Raw genomic sequence first — 18811 nt, 5'->3', positions numbered from 1 at the left:
GTTCTTAACAGAAACAAAAAAGCTTTTCTGGGGCTCTTCTGTAGCCAGTCATCAGTTCAGCCTACTAAACCCCTGCTAGGCTCTGCCACCATTGCAAAGGGCTTGTACACAACCTCGTTGGGGCCAGTAGGGGAACCCAGTCACACCCTTGACTGCACTCCAGCCCAGGGCCCTGTATTGCTCAGCTAGGTCTGCTCCTTTACCCATATTGCAGTTTTTCCAGGGCTATTTCCCACCTCACCTCGTTACTTCCCCTCTGGGTCTCAGAGTCTCCTCCCTGCCTGGAGAGCTTGCTTTACTCAGTCTCTTACAGCTTCCTTTCCTGCTCTGAGCTTTTCCCTAGATTCAGGACCCTGTAAGAGCCTTCTTACTCCCATCCTAACTTTTTTCTCTCCAGCTCTTTCACTAAAGAGTCTCTATCAACAATTAACCCTGGATCCTTTTATGCAGGAGTCACGTGACTCCTTACAGGTGGGGCTCATCCTGTAATCAAGGTTGGCTTAGGCCGAGGCTCTCTGCACCAAGGCCAGGACACCTTGTTAAATGAATCATAATGTTTACATTTCATCTTAGTTACAGGAACGAGATTTTTAATGAGAAATTGAGGTCCATACTTGCACACAATACAGTAAGTTCAGTTCATAGCACAGAATATTGAACGTCCACTTTTCTGTCAGTCCATATGAAAGGAATATGTTAGTTCTATCAAACTAAAAACTTTCTACAAGCAGAGGATCTGATCCAGAGCCTACTGAAGTCAACGGAAAGACTCCCTTTAACTTCAATGGGCTTTGGATCAGACCCAAAGAGAATTACATTCAAACTGTGAAGCCATGGTCTCCTTTCTTTCAATACACAGAAGACCATCAATGATTAAAGTGGGGGAGGTTCAGAAGATGCTAGACATCTAAGGGTGGGGCTTTTTGCTTTTTTGTTATTTAAGTATAATTTCTTACTTTGTAATAAATATTTTTGTATTAAGGAATGGGAATTGGCCAAAGCTTCATATCTGACTTCAAAATTCAGTTCCCATGGAATGAACTTCCGCTAATGTTACTTTGGGGAAAACCAGCCCTTTTATGCTCTGATGCAATGAGCTCACACTGGCTGCTTTCGGGTGTGCTACCCTTAAACAAGAAATATGAGAAAAGAAAAAGATAGAGCTATTGCTTAGGCAGTATGTTGGGAGTGGCTGCTAGTTGACTGGCCAGTAAAATGGAAGGGTTATCTAAATATCCTCCTGAGTGATATTGCATTTCTACAGCACTTTCCATCAGAGGCGCTCCCAGCACTTTACAAACTTTACTGAATTAAGGCTCGCTACGCCCTTATTAGATAACTATTACCAGGTTTGAACTGGCAAGACATCTCTATACAAAACTTTCCATGGGCTCAATGAGATTTCCTCAGATGGAGCTGGCAGCACTGTACCCAGAATCAAGGTTTTACAGATGGGGGAACTGAGGAACAAAAAGTCAAATCCAGGTCCCATTTTGATCAATAACAAAATTCACATTGACTCCAGAGTCAACTAAATCCAGCACAGAGATGAAGATCAACATTTTCAAATGGCTCAGCTAATTTTAGAGTGGCTCCACTTTTTGGTGCTCAACGTGAAGCACCTACAGCCTGATTTAGGGTGACCAGATGTCCCGATTTTATAGGGACAGTACTGATTTTTGGGTCTTTTTCTTACACAGGCTCCTATTATCCCCCCACCCCCGCCCCGATTTTTCACATTTGCTGTCTGGTCACTCTAGCCTGATTCCCAAAGGTGCTGAGCACTCACAACTCCCATTGACTTTATTTGGGGTTGAGGGTACTCAGCACTTCCGAAAATCAGGCCAAGGTATCTCAAGTTGGGCACCCAAATGGCCGTTTTTGCCAAAGCACTTTGCCCATTGTCATGGTCAGCTGAGAAAAGAATTCAGCTCTCCTGACACTCAGACCTGTGGTTTAACTGCAGACTGTTCTGCTGCCCATTTTTGTAGATAACTACAATGATTGGAGGGATGGGAGAGGAAGGATTTCCATACAAGATGAAATTTAAAGGAGTCTAAGTAATTTGTTCAGGGAGCAAAATAACAGCTAGTATAAAGACAGCCAGATGGGTCTGACTATTTACACTGTCCCATAACAGAACAGTAAGAGGATTTAATCAATGGAATTACAGGGTATTTAAAATAGAACAAAGGAAATGCCTATTATGCAACATGTAATTAACTTCTGGAACCCACTGCCACAAATATTTAACGGAACACACTTCTAAGCACAGTTCTATAAATAATAGGGTACAAACTGTCTTAATAAGAGGGATATTCTATCTGTAACAATGACCTCAACAACAGCAACAATAATTATTAGTAAATTGTTATGATTATTGCTGGAAGAAGTTAAAATCAGTGTGGGTAGGGAAAGGACTGTGTGCCCGAGCCTTTGCCAGTTTATGTAAGCACACACAAGCACTGTACATGCCTTTTCTGACCCCTGGGACTCAACTAGAATCCTCCTTCATGGTTCTAGTTACAGAAGGTTTGCAAAGTGATCTCTTCCTAGGTACTGGGGGAAACCAGAACAGGAATGGCCGAATTCCTCCTTTAGCTACTGCTGCTGGGCAAGCATTTTTCTGGTGAGCAAACATGCAGTGCTTCCTTGAATTTGGCCTATTTTTTAAAGCAATGAACAGATTGCTCTGATATTGTTTCTTTCATGGGAAGCAAACCAGAGTCATCTTTGTTGGAACTGGAGCTGCTCTGTAATAATTTATGAATGCTGTGTGTTAATCTGTTTTTGGGGATGTTTACAGTATGAATATTTTGGTTTAGTAGGGGCTGTAAGGAAAAACAACCAGAAAGAGAAGCGAAATTACTCAAGATAAGTCACTTCTCTGCAGCCACTTGAATGTTGTTAAGAAAAGACCCAGGAGTACTCGAGATCAAAAGAACTATAGCAGTTTAAAAAGGGATTTTTTTCTCCAGAGAGAGGGGAGTTGTATGGGGGAGTTAATCAGAGGAAGCAGACTGAGAGTCAGGCACCCATTGGGATATCTGAAGAAATTAGGCCTACCTAGCTTACTATCAGAGGCTGATATGCCTTTAGATACAATAGACACATGTGTAGGCTGTTTGAGAGACAAGGTGGGTGAGGTGTATCTTTTATTGGACCAACTTCTGAAGTTGGTACAATACAAGATGTTACCTCACCCATCTTGTCTCTCTAATATCCTGGAACCAACACAGCTACAACAACACTTCAAACAATGAAGACTGTTTGTTATTTTAAAATCCTTTTTCCTCTTATGCTTTTGTCCTACTGCAAAAAACAATACTTACGTTTAATAAGGCTGTCTGAACACGATATTCACCATTGGTCAGAGATTCCTGAAGGGAAGAATTGCAGGCATCGAACCCAGTTGGACCTGCTGGATAAACACAGTTGGTACACTGGGTGTTGTAGCCCAGGGCCCAGTCTAAGAATGGGAGAATCATGGTATTCCACCCTAGGAAAGGTAAAGGCATGAGCGCTAACATGGGAGGAGGTAGACTCAGAGAGCCCAGGGACAGAGGTGTAGCTAGCCCTGTATTTGTGATGGTTTCATAGCCAAGGGCTCACAACTTGTATCATTTCACCAACTCCTCTCTTGCTTCTGTGCAATAATATTATCTGCAGCTGAGGTTCACCTAAAATATCTTGAGAGGAAACAAATTCTTTTCTGTATCTTGCAGAACCAGATGAGCTTAGGCCAGAGGGATGACACTGTTTGGGCCTTCCCTTCTTTGCTGTGTTGGAGCAGGCTCCGATAAATATCCAAATCCTGAAATTAAAAGCTTGTGAAGAAAGACTGTTGGATAGAAATTTACTCATGACAAGTGTGCGTGCGAGTGTAATGATTCTTATGACGTGGTTTGGGAAGGCCACAGATAACCATTTCTGAATGAATCACCAAAAGATACTAAAAGCAAAGCTCACTGAACACTCCAAACCTGGTAAGGATCTGGAAACTAGTGCTTAAGAAGAAGAGGACATGGTTAGAAAGGATCTTGTCCGCACATGGTGCTGAACCATTCAAAGGCCCAACTGCCCCATCTCCATTGCCAGAACTCCTCCAGCTCTGGTCTGCTTCCAAATCAGCTTGGCAATTAATTCTCTTGACTACAGAGTTGTAGTTAGAAGCAACATTTTCATGCCGAAACTCATTTTCTTGTGCTAAACTAGATGAAACAAGAAAGTTGGACCAACAGCCCATGTGATATTGGCCTGATGGATTATCTGCGGTTGTCTGACAGCTGACAACAAACACTTTTTTAGTAATTGACAGTGTGAAGATGCCCAGAGGTTTGGACAGGAGAGAAGTTTGGTATTGCCTTTGAAGCTATTGAAAAAATCTTCTGTGCTGTATCCTGGAATTTAATTCTGGCTTTGGAAGTGTTTATCATATGGTAAAGCATAGTTTTCAGAGAAACTACAGATTTCTTCAGAAATCTAAAAGCTAGGTGCCTTTTACTGGTTCATAGGGGACCCTGAGGTTCAGTGGTTGTGGCGGTGGGGCTGGAATAAGGGTTCCACCTTCTGCTCCTTGCTTTACCACTCCTCGCTGTGAACGGCGAGTCTGTTGTCCTGCAAAGTCCTACAGGGGGAAATGAAGCATAGGCACAACTTATGGCAGCCTGGACGCTGTGCCAGAGGCTGAAGCTTCCCTATAACTACTGAATAGGAACAGCATAAGGAACACCTCTAATCCCTCCCTGCACTGGAGCCTGCCCAAGCATGGGGATGAATCTGGCTCAGAGAGCTTGATTCTCCACTGCCCTGCACCTTGTGTAGCCGTTTAAACCCGTGGAAAGTGAACTGTTACCATGATGTTTTACCTCCAATTTTCACTTGCTTTCCACAGGGGTAAATGGCTTCACCAAGGTGCCAACCAGCGAGGAACGAATCCCAAAAGACGAAGATTCCTGTCAGAGCAGGACTTGACATTGGGGTTTTAAAGGTGCCACTTGCCAACACGTCTTATGTAATTATTATTTATTATTTTTTACAGCTTATACAAAAGACCTTTTTCTTTTCTAAAACATGACTTCAGTGTAAAGTAGAATCAGCCACCAGATTCACTCTGCAGAAGGATCAGGTACACCTCATCAGGCTCAGAACTATTTCTTTGTTTTCATAGATCAAATTTGCCCTGAAAAAAATCTTGAGGTATAAATGACAGAAAGACACATTTGGGAAATAAATATGCTTGAAGGGGAAGAGTTTTTTATATTTAATATTTTATTTTTAATTATTATTATTATTATTATTATTTATTATTCAAAGTACGTCTTATCAACAATGTTACAAACCCTGATGGGAATGAAGAATAAATCAAGAAAGAGAAGCAAGGGGAGGAAGATCACACTGACAGCCATTTATCATCGCTTTTCAGTATGCTAGATGGCTATTTTCCTGGCATGTCGCATGTTCTCGGTGCCATTTGGAAAAAGCACCAAATAAGGTAAAGCTGCAAAGACAAAGAACACAAATTCTCAAGAGGAAAATACTTAGACAGAGAGCAACTCTCCTGTAATGTTTCCCAGCAGACATTACAAATGTATTACATTTTGAAAGTGCAATGCCCAGTGTGACAAAGTGTGATGCCCAAATGCTGTGATCTGTCAAGAGAAACTCCCAGATGCTTCATCACTGGAAGAGATCTATGGCTTTTCACACGAAGCAATGATCTTGCTGGCCTTTCATGTATGTAAAATTCAGAAAGAAAGCCAGGCCTCGTATCAGCTCTTCACACAACCAGTCCATTCATCAAGAACTTGGCTGACCTATGAAAGCCTTTTAATCATAGACACAGGTCAGGCTGCAGAAAGTGGCACAGCAATGAATGTTTCATGCAAATAAATCTCTCACCATCAGCCACCATGCATCTGGCCATCTCTCATCCTGATTCATTACAGCAAAACATGGTTCTCTCTGACTGGAAAATTTAAGAAGCTCCCATGCTGGATTAACTGCTCTAAGAGAAAGGGGAGCATTGGCTGGTTTAAAGGGTGACTAGCGGCATACTGAGCTTTTCCTCTGTAAGTACATGGGTTCAACTCCTGCCCAAGTCAGGAGAGTGAAAGATGTTACCATTCTCTGGAAGCAAATGAATCTCTCACCTTGCCAAGGTAACTTAGTGGAGTTCCCATTGAACAAGTGTCCACATAACAAAAACTACCAACGTGTTTGGCACAAATTGGCCCTCTTCTTGGCAAGCTGAGCAGAGAATAAGGGCAAGCAGTGAAACTGAATTACTCCCTTACCCAACAGTATCTCACTACCAGGTTTGGTCTGCGTCATACTGGTGGGAAAGTACAACCTGGTGCTTGCCTGTATTTGTTCCATGGTTAAACAGAGGAGTTAAGTCTCCAGGATTATCAATCTGTCACTTCACATCACCACTTAATTAACCAAATTTGGGGTTAAACTGGTTCAGAGGGCTCAGATCTCCATTCTGGTCCCTCTACTCAGCCAAAATTATCTTGATCTCTGCTTATGGGATGTCTTGCCAGTCGCCATTACAACAGAATCTCTCTCATTCATTCCTTCAAACTGCATTTTCTTTTCTTTCAGTAGATAGATGTTCATTCTACTTTTTTAATGCTTAGAAAGCACTTTAAGATCTTCAGATGAAAGTTGCTATACAAGTGCAACAAGTATTGTTAAACCCAACCTTGAGTTCCTTGGAATTCGATAGACTTGAATCATAACTAGGCTCTGTAGTTATGTACTGCCAGATAAGATGAAAAGGGCTCCCAGCATGCATTTATAAACTTAGGACATAGGCAATGACCACCTGTATGCTGTTGGCTTTATAGGCTGAATCAGATCTTTTTTTAATGTTGGCAAAGACAAAAGGAAGTTGCAAGAATGGCTGATCTCATGGGATTCACCTCAGAGCTTTTCAGCAACTTCAAACCTGACCCTTAGCTTGGATTTGACTTCAAATTTGAATTCTGAATCTCAAGCTAACCCTACTCCAGATCCAGATCAGATCTGGCTTGATCAGCCCATCTCTATTTAAACTGATATTATGCAGCAACTACATTCTAAACTGGACGTTAAAAAGGGAGGGAACACATGCTGTAAGAGTCTATAATTAAACTAGATGCCATTTAATTTCCACAGAAATGTCTGACTGTGGGAAAGAATATTTGCCCCTGAAATGGATGACGTTGGATTAATAACATCAAGCTGTACATGCTAGCTCAACATGCCTGTGCTCTTTTTTTGGAAGTCATCAATGCTGTCGTATGGCCAATGTGAGACATAAAAAAATGGGCAGGCCTTGCTCTGACTGCAGAGACTCTCTGAGTAAGAGAAAGACATCACCAAATGTGTGCTAAAACACTAGCATATTATTTTTCACAAAACAGCACTGTTATTAATTATGACAACTAGCAAACTCTGGGTGGGAACTGGTTTTCGTTGGCAGTACTCAGTGTAAAAATGAAAATAAAAACCACCCAAAAACAAAAAACAAGGTTGGGGTGGAGGGGTGATGAAAAATGAAAGAGAGTTGGTCTGACAGACACTTTGTAGCCTTGAAAGTGAAAACCCAAATGGTCTGAAGACAGAGGCTTTTCATTCAAGTGAAATATCAATTACCAGGATTTTCTTCTTATCCTGCTCAAAGTAAAGTTGTAAAATTTCTCATATTCACTGGTTTCAAGGTATGCTACTATCTTTTCAGATACAGATTGATTGGTATGTGCAGCTAAATCCAAGTACATGCTGTTTGAACTCTGGCCAAATTCACTTCCAAGAGACTGGCTTTTCAATCTTGAACAAATTATGACTCAGTGAACTTTTATGCTGTAGCAAATCTATGTTTTCTGGTGAAGGATATTGGAAGGTTGTTTACACACAGCTGCAACTCCAGCCAAACTTCTCCCTCCCCACCCTCTAGAACATCCTAACCCTTTTCAGGAGAGTTTTGCTCTGGGTATACATTGAACTATTACATACAATGAGAATGCCTTTCTAGTGGTCCCCTCTAATGAACACAGAGAAACCGCTGTAGATGTTAGCTGATCCATTTAGTCTACTTGGCTCCCTGGCCTGATTGATGACTATATTGATTGCTTAATTAGTACTAAACTCAGGAAACAGAACAGGAACAAACAAGGAAGAGGATGTAATAAATGTTTCTTCCAGTCATAAAGAGAAGTAATAAATGGAGATGAAGAAAGAGCTGAGATATGGAGGACACTTGGATATCTGATAGACACAGTCTCTCTTCTATACTTTGTAGACAGCTTTATCACATGGAAATAGACTTAGGCTCTAGCAGGCTTGCTGGATACAAAGATGAACACATCAAGGAAAGTCTTCAGGATGGAGTAACAACTTATGATGTAACTGACAGAAAGTGAAAGTTTGAAACTAAGGCTCAAACATCTTAGCATAGTTGAAAAGGTATCTGGATAGTCACTGCTGGAGCCTTTGAAAAGTGGTGTACAAAATTGTTGGGGGAAAGGAAAGAAAGGAACTCTCTTTCTCAAAGAGCAAACAAGGCCCAGAAAATGGCACCCCATGAAGTAAGGGAACCAGTTCATGGAAGATCAAGGGGTGATTTGAATAAGGAAGGGAGACTGAGTTTTCTTCAATGGTCTTTCTGAGTGCATTGGACAGGGAGTGACATGGGAGCTGAGGAGAATGCTGCTACACTGGTACTGAGAATACTGGTATAGTGAACATTTTTTCAAGCCCCAAATGCATATGCATCCCAATCTGTACTCCCACAACCTCTTACTTTGTACTCTAGTCTAACAGCTTTCATTTTATTCTATTTGATTATCTAAGCCTAATTCTATTCTTACCAGTCTCTCATTTTCTCTTTTCTTCTCTTATGTTCTTGGATCACATCTCTTTCATTCCACTTTTTCTCTCAATCTGCTATTCCTTGTATTCTCTAAGAATCATTTCAGTTCTATGTTTAATTTATCTTTTAATATACAAGAATAAATTAGTCCCTTGAGGCATTTCCAGGATTTAGAAACATCAACATTCTTTTCACTTATTCTTAAAGCACTTTACAAACATTAATTAATCCTCACAACAATCTTGTGAGCTAATTAAATATTCTTATTTTACAAATGGAGAAATGGAGGTAGAGAGGTTTACTGGCTTATCCAAAGCCTTGTTTGTTCCTGTTATGTTTCCTGAGGGAACTAGATTCCTGGCTCCCAGTCCTGCACTCAACCTTGTTCTCATTTGTAAGTTAACAATCCTATCTGCCAAGCCTTAGATGTAGGAAAAATACACAAAATGATCACTGCAGGACACAAAATGAAATGGATTAATTTCTTCAGACACAAATACAATTTCTGCAACTTCTGTTTCAGTATTTTGTATGTCTGATGTAAATAATTTGCAACAGATTAAGTGAGATAGTACCAGGTCTTTATGAGCTGGATGTAAATATGGGATAACTGCCAATCGCTGGTATTACCAGCAGAGAATAACAGAGAATTGAGAAAGGGGATTCAACATCCAAATGTAAAAACTGATTTCTTCTATTTATTTATTACCAGAAGAAGAATTACATGTAATTTATAGGTAAAAGCAAAAATTGTGAAGGGAAACATTTTTGCCATGAGAGCAGATATACAGGGACATTTCCAGCTCCGATATCTATGATTAAACCTCTGCTCCTTCCTGAATTTTCTCTGCTTTATTTTTCTTTATGCAAATAAGTGATAAGAAATCTCTCATTATTTGGCAGCAGAAATGAACAGAAAACCAGGTGGTCGTCTAAAAATTAAGAAATGTGGGCTGGTGGGGGGTTGCAAGAGATTTGAAATAGAGGAAATAATAAAATCAGGGAATAGTGGCCAAAAGCAAATGAGCTATTCAATAAGAGACTGGTTCACAGCACACTGAAGTCAGATCATCAACAGGAATGCGAGAAAGGAGTATAATGAAGTAATACACTAGAACTTCACTCAAAACTCAGCTCTATATGATTGTTTCTCAGTGTCTGAAAATGCTCAGGAATCCTTTTGTTTTTCTTTATTTTCCATTTATTAAGAAGTTTTGATCTTTTAGGTTTCAGCTGAAACCAGAAACAGAAATGTCAAAATGCCACAAGACAGCCTGTTCCTGAAATGTTTATGACCCAGTAGGAAGCAGAAAATACCTGAACTTGCTCAAGAGAACCCAGTCTCATGAGATTTCCTACTCAATTGTACATGCCAACCATATAAGCCTCAGAGCAGCACCCTAACTCTTGGGTAATTTTGCAAAGTAACTTTTGATGGTCGTCCATTGTTAGACAAGGTGGAAACACAGTCTGGGAAGTGGTCAAGAAAATGTAAGTGGAAATGGAGCAGGGTAGAAGATCTAGGAAGTCATTTGATGTATCCATCTGACTGTCTGCTTCTGTATCCCTTTTCAGTTGCCTCTGCATGCTATGTTTATTGTGGGCTTTAGAATGTACTCTTGAACCTTCTATGTATCATATTTTTAAAAATGTCTTTCTCTGTCATCAGTGTTGAGAAAAAGCCAGAACTGGGCTTTGCTGTTCAGAAACGGAAATCCTAAGTCTTACACCAATAATGTGAAGAAGTCATTTCTGGACAGATTGTCTTTCTGGCTATTCTACTGAAAATATCAGGTTCTATCGCATTATCTAAAATAACAGTGGCTATCCAGTTTAAAAAGAAGTGCGTCCTTCAGGGCTAAGGTCACTTAACATCATATCACCCAGGGTAGCACCTTATATCATTCAGTCGATCTTATTGGTCTGGTGACAAGATGCCAGATTCCATAATTCCAGCTGTCTAGGCCAGAGGAGTCCAAGCATCCTTTGGAGGTGACACATAGGCTAACCGAAGGGAGTCAGTAGAAATAACAGCTGTTTTAATTCACAATTTCTATTCCCATTTGTGATCATCTCAGTCAGTCAGTCAGCCCTGAGCTCTGTACTTCATCATGTTGGGTTACATATCATATTATCTATCACACACATTTTAATCATCGTGACACAATATAATTCAGTAGAGCAGAAAGAAGATTTTTAAAAATAACATAGTCTTTGACCTTTTTCTTTAGAATACTTAAAGTGTAATAGTATCACAATTGCATATAAAATATCAAGTATTTGATATTTGTACAAATATGCTCTCTTTTTCCATAATAAGGAATAATTTCAAATGACAAATATAACTTCTGCTATATTGTTTGGGGGAACTTCTTCACCATGAAAATGTAACTCATTTTCCCCCTCTTTTCTCCTTATCACTTGGTGCAATAACCAAATAAACTATCTGATCAGTTGGCCCACAATCTGCTAAACTATTTCCAAGAAGCACTGAGACATCCACCAAATCAACAGATGTAATTATACTTTGATCTTGTATTCCAGTTCCTCTGAGAAAAGTTGAATGACATTAAGAAAGAAGGTCCCATCTCACCAATTTTAACATCCATAACGCTTAATATTGGCTATAGAACTGCTTGTCTTTGACTAGCTACATTAAGCAATGTTTTACTTAAGCTCCATCTCTTTAGAAATTTTTCTTGAGTGTCATAATTTGGCACTAATGAATTACATCTCATGGATTTTTTTAAATTTTCTTAATCCCATTTTCATGAGTACCAAGAAAGATTTTAGCTACTATTATTATCTTAAATACATATCTTACTTTAGACTCAATCCACTCTACAATATTGACTCATAAAATGCAATAAAAGTTGTTTTTACATTAAATTGGACCTGAACTATATATTTTATTTGAGCAGATCAACATTTTCTGGGTTTTGAATTTTGATAGAAAATTTTCTTTTTTTTTTTTTTTTGGCCAGCTCTATATTTTATGCTGTCTAATTATTTGGATCCAGTACAAATCCAATGTTTGAAATGCCCAAAATATGTTTAAGTAGTTTGTTGTCTGACCATCTCATCTATAACAGAGATTTGAACAATTAACTGTCTTCTCTTTTGAATTACAGAGGTATAGAAAAATAGATCATCATTTTCCACTGAAATACCTCCCCAGAAAAGAGTATGTTCGAATATTGTATTTGTCCCAATCTCACTTTCAGTGCTCTCAATTTTGATTTTTCAATTGCTTTTGAAATAACTTTTTAAAAAAATTTGATTTCTACTGCTGTAACATTCTGGCTACTGAAACATTCTACCCACAGGCAGCAAAACCCTGATAAATTACATGAATGATTAGGGGAGCCATTATGAATTAATGAAATTTGCAATTATCAAGGAAGTGAAAGAATACAGTAGAAAGCTAAGATAATGCATGACAAAATGTATGTGGTTAGTTTATTTTGGCAATTGCAGTTTAGTTTCAATTAGTTATGTTCATAATTCACAATGTACTGCAGCCTATTTAATCAAAATTGTATAAGGTCTCACTCTGCTAATAATATTGTGATAGATGAGGGAGAGCACTTTTGGGGGGGCAAATAAGGTGGGTATCAGTGTTTGTCTCTATCTGTATTTACAATCGGGTTATCAGATGATTCAACGGAGGCACTGAGCTCTTTCAATATCTATTGAAGTCAGTGAGAGTTGAGGGCACTCAGCACTTTGCAGGATAGAGCCCTGAACTATTTCAGTCACATGTGTCTGCAAAGTTGCGCTGGAAAAGAATCTCAGAAACAGGCTACCACAGTACAATATTTCAGCGTTTCTGCTTCCAGTTCCTGCTGGAACTGGGCAGTGCTAAGTGGGGCAAACACGGAATATAATGGGGCTAAAGAGTTACCAAAGCTTTTCCAAACCTTACAGTGTTGGATGGAGTTTCAGGTCAATAGTTACTTTCTTCAGAGTGGTTGTTTCATCCCAAAATAAGGGTCTAAGTTCCAGTTGTACCATGAAGGCACAGCCATGGGTATAGGCAGCATGGAGAACCTCCTGTCCATCCTGGGAGAGATCTGTGGAATTCCTTCTGGAACTCTCAGGCATGCTGGGGAAGTGTATAAACCACACCATTCCACAACTGGGCCTATTAGGGTGCAGGCTAGCCATGGACCCACCTCCTCCCGTCCCCTTAGAGTGTCTGGCACCTCAGTGATGCTTTGAGAGATCAGTTCCTAAGCTTCCCCAAACATAGAGAATGATTGTCCCTGGCCCAGGCTCCTTTGCATGCTCCCATTTCATGCACCCAGCATGGGGCAGGGGTCGCTAGCTGGAGGATTCTCTGCTACTTGAAGTCTCTAAACCACAGGATTTGGGGACTTCAACAGCAGAGTCAAGGGAAAGGGTAGGGACGGCTTTGTAGCCTGCATCATGCGGGAGGTCAGACTAGATGATCATAATGGTCCCTTCTGACCTTAAAGTCTATGAGTCTATGAGACTAGACATAATCTGTCACTCAATCTGTATATCCTTATTGATGCATGTTAACAAATGATTACTTTCTAACTAGAGAAGCATGGATCCAAATATTCCTTGAAATGTATTATCGCTGCTCACTCTGATTGCATTCAAAATCCAGACTTTTCAACCAGCCCCTATTTCTGTGATGGACTGAATCTAAACTGCTGATCCGAATATCCCTGAATTTTGGGAAAATTTTAATCCAGACCCAGACTTTGCAGCTCAGGGTGTTCTCTGGTTTTCACACACTGATGGACTGAGAGCAAATAAAACCTTCCATTGCTGATTTTTAGTTAGCTTCTTCCTAACACATTTGTTTCTGATTAAAACTCCTTCAATCCCTGTCCCCTGCAACATTTATTTTCTTTAGTGTGTGAAGCAAACTCAGGAAATAAATATTAATTTTCACTTTGTTCCCTTTTCTGAGATATTTTGACTGGAATGGAACAGCTTGTGTGAGAATATCTGATTATATAGAATGTCTTCATAAGGCCGTTTGACATAATTTGTTAGTTCCCCCATCTGCACATGGAGATATAATAGAAACTAATGCCTGGGAAAAATGAACATTCAATGTATTTTATTCATTTCTTGCATAGTAGGTAAGTGTGTGACAAAGTGCCATTAGAATGATACATTACAGCTGTTTTAGCACATTAATTTGGCATTCATAGATTGAAATAAGTGGCATAGACCTTTTACTAACCTCCTCTCTGGCAAAAACAGTCACAGACTAAACAAGAGATAATATTAGAAAAGTTTGACATGATTTTACTTTTATGATTGGGATTATTCAAGGTAAGTCTTTTCATTAGTTTGTAAACTGTAAATTCTCTGAGGTTAGGACCATTCCTTTTTATTTGCATAGTAAAGACTTAGCACGCTTTAGGTTGCTGCAAAAGTAAGAAAGAAAAGAAATTTAAAGTGCACTAAAAATTGAATAATTCAACAAATAACTTTTTGTGCTAAACAGATAAATTGATAGATAGCTAGTGTTTAGCATGAAAAACCTGATTGTGTGTGAGCACTCATATAACAATAATGCTAACTCATGATCACTTATAATGTTAACTCTCATCCTCACATACCTCAGACTCACCTATTATTTATTGTCAGCCCTTTATGTGTTATTTCTCACATAGGATCTGATTCTATAAATCGTTATTCCTGGGTGTAATCTTTACTTATGCAGATTCCCCATACTGCTGATTTGAGGACCCCCAAGAGAAAACTTTTAACATATTAACTCATAAGTTGATGAATGTCATTTTACATATTACTTATTAGCATTATTTATTATTATTTTTACAGCACCCAAAAGTGTGTAGGTGTTTTATAGTAGACATAAGGAGACATGGTTCTTGCTCTCAAGAACTTACAACCTCAGGGCCAGATTCTGCAAACTCATAAGGCCTGATCCAAAGCCTGTTGAAATCAGTGACCATTTTTTCACTGACTTCAATTAAATTTGGATCAGGCCCTTACAAATAAAAATGGTTCTTCCTAGGAATAAATATTTGGTGCCCTGGGCCCTAGTTTTAGATATGATTTAAATGTAAAAAGGTAAAAAGCAATAGAGAAGGGAAGAGATAAAGAAAGACAAAGGTTACAGTGCTATGGTATGTAAGTACATTAAAAAAAATCTGATGATGTTCTCCTTTTGGGAGGAAGTGGGTACATTTTTAAGTAAACAATATGCATTTATACTATGGGAAGGGATGGGTATGGAATGGATTTTAAATGGGCATTTCTTGTCTTTTCTTGTTTCAGAATAACCTCATTCTTGCTTCCAGAATATCATGAGACTGTTTCTCATTTGCACTAAAGCTCTTATTACTTGTTACTAAATTACAGAATTTAAACCCACCTTTAGGCCCTTTTATGCTGCCACATTGGTGTAAAGGAGAATCAGAACCCATATAGTTCAGCAGCTGATCCCGCAGTGAATTTCTGTTCATTTTGATGGACGTTTGGAATGTACAGCACCAGGCATGTTGGGCTGTATTAGAGAGAGACATTTTTTGCACCCTGCTCAGGACTGAAGACTTAAAATAATATTTCTAACTAGTATTTATTTATTGTATTTATTTCAATGTATAAAGTCTATCATTCTTATTCAACAGGCACCCAATCCTGTGCTGTCCTTTTACACAAGTTAAAACTTACAATACTCAGATCAATAGTCTATAATGAATAATAACCTGCTCATTGTGCCATAAATACATATCCCAGTGCTCCAGACAACAAATAAAGACTTGTCTTCTTTCAGAAAACTTCTACCCCAAATGCATAGGAGGAGGAATTGCTTTGCAGATTATACTTGACAGTTTATTACTGACCCTGGAATTTAATATGGGGTCCAACACCCATTGAAATCAAGGGAAGACGTGCATTGACTTCAGCAGTGTTATGAGGTGTTGGGTCAAGTCCTATATGAATAAAGGATATCTGATACTGTCACATGTTAGAAGGTCCACCTAAAAGATACATCAAGAAAATAAATGTTATTCTAGCACAGCAGTCTGGTGGACCGTTTTTCCCTGTTTGTTTTCTGATATGAACATGATGTTGGCCTGTAGCTCTCCTAATAATCTTTATTGGCTGGTAAAATATTTAGTTATGCTTGCCCTTAGCGGAAGGAGCTGGGATTCAGTCCTCCATTCTACAGGTTTCAGAGCTGGATACTTGGAAACAAAGCCAACTTTTAAAAACAGCATATTAAAGCTGGTTAGTGGCTGAAATGTGCAGTGGAAATCATGATGAAATGAACTAGTGAAATGCAGAGCCTGTGACTAATCTGTTGAGATTTTAATATAATGAAAGTGAATATGAGCCAACCGTGTAGCTTGGTGCTTCTGGCCTGTCATTTGGGAAACCCAAATTTGGATTTATTGTCAAGACTACAATTGCCAGTAGCAACGGAGTGCAGGGATAAAATGCTTGATCTCTGGGGAGGGAAGGGAACTAGTATACTGTTGCTGAATAATCTGTACCAGCCTACCTCAAAAGTACTTTAGCACTAATGGTATAATCAGACTGCCATGTAGCTGCCCTTTAGAAGAGAAGGTGCCAGTTTGAACCTGACCCTGTGAGGGGCTGAGTGCCTCCAACAAGAGGTTGAGCAGCCTCAACTTCCATTGACTCTGCTAAGAGTTCAGAGCACTCAGCGCCTTACAGGAGGTGCTCAGCACATTGCAGGATAAAGCCCCGACGTCCAGGAATTAGGGACAAATCAGTCAGTTAAAGTGAATAAATGAGAGCAGGTCGATTTACAGGGCAAATTACCGAGACGAAAGGGGTGGGTGAAAAATGAGCTCCTTTGCCTGAGAGGAGAAAGATTGGGCTGCCAGGCACATGCACTGTGGCTAGTGTAGCTGTGTGTAGGCTCCTTTGAGCCATCCCAAACAACAGAAAGTGGAGATAAACTCAGCCAGCGGCGTTTGAGATTGTCTGAGGTGACCTTGTTGTCAGGTTCTAGGAGAAAGCTCTCCAGGCCTGGTGGCAGAGATAACACCCTTGAACATTCTGCCTTAGGGCCAGGCTTGGATAAGTTCTGGAAGTGATGTAAGGTTTACTCACTGGCTTTTGATAATTGTAACTATCAACATGAAGGCAATTTGACTACAGAGAGTTGTGGGTTTTGACCAGGTAACAGTGTGGTATATGTTGTGTGGTATATATATATGTGGTTTTGTTGTGTGGTATATATATATGTGGTTTTGTTTTCCATGTACTGCACCTTTGACTTTTCCAAGCACTCTTTCTAACCTTATGTGCAGAACTGCCATTTTCATGTGAAATTTCAGTACAGACCATAAGAGGAGACACACACACACACGGCTCTCTCACAAAGACTTTACTTTTGTTCGTTCTTTTCTGGTGTTCCCTCAATATAAAACAAAGGCCATTTTCACTGAAAATATCAGAGGTGGGTGTTGGGGCTGCATGGAGAAACTGATGCTTAGTGGGGAGGGGAGGGTTAAAGAGACAAGTTGAAAAATTCTTAAATATAATACTAACTATCCATGAACGCCTTCATTTTCATTCACCATACATATTTCTCAGTTAATTATTCAGGTCTAATCAGTGCCTTATAGCTTTCTGTCTGTCTTTGTAATTTAGCAAAGCTGGTCAGCTAAAGAAAAGAGGGTACTAGTTATGTAAAAAAAAAACCTTCACAGAAGATTTAAAAAATAATCAGCACATAAATCAGGTGGTAAATCTAAAGCATTGATATGATGTTGACTAGTGTCGCTCTGGAGGCCAACATATTCATAACTGACCAGCACATGCAACAGGTGACAGCATGTGACATTCACACTGAATTATATATCTATCTTAGGTCTCTATATGGCAATCTTCAATGTATTGTAATGTACCTCACAATCTTTAATGTATTCGTCTTCACAACATCATGTGAGGTAGGCACTTCAATTATCCCCATTTAACAGATGGGGAACTGAGGCACAGAGAGACTAAGGCCTAAATACCTTTGAGACTCAGGGCCTAAGTGACTTGCCCAGGAGCACACACAGAAAGTTTGTGGCAGAGCACAGAAACAAACATAGCTCTTTAGACTCCCAGGCTAACAGCTTAACAACTAGACCAGTGGTTCCCAAACTTGTTCCGCCGCTTGTGCAGGGAAAGCCCCTGGCGGGCCGGGCCGGTTTGTTTACCTGCCACGTCCGCAGGTTCAGCCGATCATGGCTCCCAGTGGCCATGGTTCGCTGCTCCAGGCCAATGGGAGCTGCTGGAAGTGGCGGCCAGTATGTCCCTCGGTCCGCGCCGCTTCCAGCAGCTCCCATTGGCCTTGAGCAGCAAACCACGGCCACTGGGAGCCGCGATTGGCCAAACCTGCGGACGCGGCAGGTAAACAAACCGACCCGTCCCCAGGGGCTTTCCCTGCACAAGCAGCGGAACAAGTTTGGGAACCACAGCACTAGACCATACTTTCCTGTGGACTGATGAGAACAGGGGAGCATCAGGGGCACAATTGTACTGGGCCCTCCCAAAAATCTGTAACATCTGTGTAAATAAAGTGAAATAGGAGGAGATAGGGCCCCCACAGACATGATGTAGTGGGGCCCCACATTTTCCTTGATGGGCTGTGCTGCTATTATGCAGCATGTTTATAAACCCTAAGTTGAATATGACAAATTTCTGTTCCCAGGAATATTTATGATTTGTTTAAAGTAATCCCATCAAAATGACACCAGCAAACCCTGCTTTTCCCACCCCCTCAGAATAGAGGAACATGAACTGAGAGAGAACTTTGAAAGTTCTCCTTTGATTGTTCCACCCATGTGCATGAAAGGTGCAGACTGCAAACAATCTCACCTTATCCATTACAGTGGCATTTAGCAGGCTTCAGCTCAAAATTCTCCATGAGGTGGGGAGAGAGATGGGGAATTGTAAGGATTTCAAACATTACCTGAA

Source organism: Malaclemys terrapin, chromosome 8, assembly GCF_027887155.1.
Source record: "Malaclemys terrapin pileata isolate rMalTer1 chromosome 8, rMalTer1.hap1, whole genome shotgun sequence".
In the NCBI taxonomy this organism is placed as follows: domain Eukaryota; kingdom Metazoa; phylum Chordata; order Testudines; family Emydidae; genus Malaclemys; species Malaclemys terrapin.
The sequence above is the reverse complement of the archived record's forward strand: the minus strand, read 5'-3'. Positions refer to the sequence as shown.